Raw genomic sequence first — 3,707 nt, 5'->3', positions numbered from 1 at the left:
ACGTCTGTCACAGTGTATATGGTGCAGATATGACATCGAGATCATGGAGAAACGTTACACTTCAAATAAGGTAAAACGAGCAAGGGTTTCACACAGGATCGTCCTCTCAATGAAGGATGTTCCATTGGAAATAACAATCCTTCCAATAATTCATGGACCGGTGTTTGTGTGGTCGTTTGTTTGTCGTGCTATCCCTTCAACAGTTCTGGGCTGATTCCATCCAGACTTGCTCCAAGTAAATTTGTATCGTGTAGCTTCGCCTCGAGGTGTGTGAGGGTATTACAAGTCTTCACAATTTATAATCCGATATTCCTGTCCCAGCCTGGGGATGGCTTCGTGATTACGGTGGCAGTGGACGTCTCTCTGGCTATTATCAGAGAACCACCTCACCGCCGTCGAGTCTGGCATTTCACTCAAGCCGACTGGCAGGGTCTCCTCGCAGCCATCAAACTTACAGACTGGTCTCCTATCACTACTTTCTCCAACATCAACTCATCCTGGGAATTCTTTCAAAGAAACTTGCTCTCCCTCATGCACAGATTTATCCCCTCTCGTGTTCAGTTGTCCTACCCTTCCTCCCGCCCTTGGTTTCCTGAAGCTTGTGGCGAGGCAGTTGTCCTGAAACAACTTGCCTTTGCCTCATGGAAAGCAAACCCAACTGAGGGTAATCTCAGTTCCTTCCACAAAGCTCGGAACAAGTGTGTATCTACCCTCAGGAGAGCCAGAAAACAACATCTTTCTCATCTCAAGTCTGAACTCTCAAACCTCTCTCCCTCCTCAAAATCCTGGTGGCATTTAATCAAATCTGATTCTGGTGTTTGTTCCCCCTCTATCCCCTCCCTTACCTCAAATGGCCGCACTGCTGATTCCACACGTGATAAAGCTGAATGTCTAAACTCGGTGTTTGCAGCTAAATCTTGTGTCCTAAACCCATCACTATCTCTACCCACTTTACCCAGTCACACCCAACTGTCCCTGGACTCTGTATCCTTTTCTCCTGACAAGGTGGAGAGCTTGCTTTCAAACCTCGAGTCAGATTCTGCAACCGGTCCAGACGGCATCAGCCCACGTGTCCTCAAAGCCTGCTCTTCTGCTCTTGCTCACCCTCTCTCTGTTCTATTCACCCTCTCATTTGCCCAAAGTCATCTGCCATCTGCTTGGAAATCTGCTAACATCACTGCCCTGCATAAAAAGGTGCAAAACAGATCCCTATAACTACAGACCAATCAGCCTTCTCCCAATCATCAGCAAGGTGATGGAATCCATCATCGCTTCAGACATGAAATCCTTCCTCTTCTCCAATGGCCTGATTTCCAATCATCAATTTGGTTTCAGACCAGGTCACTCTACCCTGGATATGCTGCTTCTGCTCTCCCATCAATGGATGGAGGTCCTCAATGCCAGACAGGAAATCCGAGCCGTATCCCTGGACATATCACGTGCTTTTGACATGGTCTGGCACCCTGCACTACTCACCAAACTCTCTTCCCATGGTATTCAAGGCCATCTCCACTCATGGCTCGCAGACTTCCTCTCCTGTCGCAGTCAACGTGTGGCCCTAAATAGAGTTCTTTCATCCCCTCTTCCTGTGCAGGCTGGAGTTCCTCAAGGTGGCGTTCTGCGCCCTGTTCTTTTTCTGCTTTTCATCAATGATCTCTCGGACTCTCTGGAAAATCCTCTATTTCTCTTTGCCGACGACTCCACCCTCTGCCGTACCATCTGTCATCCCTCAGACCGGCAAGCAGCAGCTTCTTCGCTCACTGCAGATCTGGATAAAATCACAAACTGGTCCAGCACGTGGAACATGTCTTTCAATCCAGACAAATCTCACACTCTCACTATGTCTCTTCGAAAGGACCATTTAGAAACCCCCCCCCATCCACTTTCTCAACAATCCTCTGGAAGAAGTCTTTTCTTTCAAGCTTTTGGGTCTCACTATCTGCCATGACCTTTCCTGGGAAAGTCACATTTCCAACCTCGCCTCAAAAGCCAGTCGCCGACTGGGAATCCTCCGTCGTGCAAAGTCCTTCGTCAGCCCTCTTGAGCTCCTGACCACTTACAAAGCTTTTGTCCGTAGCCTGATGGAGTACTGCTCTCCCCTCTGGGCTGGTGCTCCTGCCTCCCACCTTTCTCGGCTTCACGCTGTCGAAACCAGGGCATTTAAGATCATCGGCATCTCGCGTAATGAGGCTGAGTCTTTGGGCCTCTCACTCAATCACCGCAGGTTGGTCGGTGGTCTTTCTGTCTTCTACCGACTCCTCTCCAGCCTTGCCCCCCCTGCTCTCTCTGCGATTTGTCCCCACCACATTTCCACAGGGCGCTCAAGGTCCGCCAACAACCCCCTTCTGGTAAAACTACCAAAATCACGAATCACTGCTCATCTTCACTCTTTCATTCCTCTTTTTTCCCGCCTTTGGAATAAACTTCCTCACTCTATTCTTTCCCATTCTTCCCTCCAGGCTTTCAAAACAGCTGTTCACCACCACCTCTTATCATCCCCCATCCAAATCCTCGATCTTTTCTACCCCCGATAATCCAGCCAAGCCCACTTCCTTTAATTCCCCTGCTTTCCTTCCTGAAAGTCCCTGTAATGTCCATCTTCTCTTCGCCATGTTCCCCATCCCATCCCCATCCCTCTCCTTTCCACAGTTCACCTGATGTGTCTGTTCCCCACTGTTTTGTCCCTTCCACTCCCGCCCCTCTTGTCTCATGCCCCCTTGCTGTGAGTTGTGTGTTAGCTCTCATATGAGCCTCGACAATGTATACAAAAAAAAGGCTTAGGATCCCAGCGTCCCGAGTTCAAACCCCATTGGCTGCTGATTTAATACCAGATGGGGTTGAATCAGCCTGTCATCCTTCTGAGGTTGCTGAAATGAGTACCAGTGCACTGGCAGAGGAGCACAGCATCAATGGCACAACTGTGTATTTTGAATTACAAGCAGTAGGAATGTTGTTTCTGCTTCATGCCGCACTACGTGATGATGAGCAGCACAACTTCCGTAACCCGGGTTATTTTTTTTTACCTGTACAGAGCTCTCAGTTGCCGAACCCGCCCAGATAAAGAGATACATCAGAAGAACATGATACATGCATGGAACAAGATAGCTCGTCAGGTGGATACTCTTCGAGTTGTGATTAATTTCCAGGAGGATAAAGTTTGTCAGGAGGAAGAAAGAAAAACAAAAACACATCTTGGTGGCCAAGACATAACATACCTGGTTGTTCAAGGGGACATTCTTCAGAATTATTTCTTTGTTCTTTCTGGAGAGTTCAGCAATCTCTTTCAGGTCTGAACTTTGAGAGGGGAAGTGAAACAGAACCTGAAATAGAAAATATTAACTTGTTCATTCTGATTGATTCCTTCCTCCTGGCCATTTAAAAACAGTCTGATACATTTAAACGGTGGAGTCTCACCTGCAGGATGCAATTGAGGAAGCAGGTGTTTCCGAGGTTCACCAGGCCGGTGAACTGTGGCCCATCGTTTCCCGAACTCTCCCATCTTTTCCCTCCATCTGAGACTTTGATCGGCCTGCAACCATCATTGCCACATTATGACACTTACAGGTTCATTTTCACAAATCAGTTTCACATGTCCATTTATTATTATTCTCTTATAATACTGATGTGGTTGAAGGGGAAGATGAATGAATTTTATCGGGAATTTAGCATTGAATGGAGTAGTTTGGTCCCTGGATGTGTACAAGGCA

General features: G+C 47.6%; 1 long non-coding RNA gene across 2 annotated transcripts in view; it reads right to left on the bottom strand.

The window, feature by feature from the left end:
* Positions 1-3,020: 3,020 nt before the first annotated feature.
* Positions 3,021-3,707, bottom strand: part of LOC147034727 (uncharacterized) — a 4,153-nt gene continuing 3,466 nt past the window's right edge. Inside the window, exons 3-4 of one of the 2 annotated variants that reach the window (XR_015060491.1) lie at positions 3,415-3,529; positions 3,021-3,320 (exon numbers count right to left, since the gene is read on the bottom strand). This is a non-coding gene — a long non-coding RNA (uncharacterized LOC147034727). The remainder of the gene's footprint in view (positions 3,321-3,414; positions 3,530-3,707) is intronic. The other variant, XR_015060477.1, reaches the window with a different exon arrangement.

This window comes from Eptatretus burgeri, chromosome 1 (genome assembly GCF_056783735.1).
Source record: "Eptatretus burgeri isolate ZD-2024b chromosome 1, Ebu_testis_v1, whole genome shotgun sequence".
Taxonomy (NCBI): Eukaryota; Metazoa; Chordata; class Myxini; order Myxiniformes; family Myxinidae; genus Eptatretus; species Eptatretus burgeri.
The sequence above is the reverse complement of the archived record's forward strand: the minus strand, read 5'-3'. Positions and strand labels throughout refer to the sequence as shown.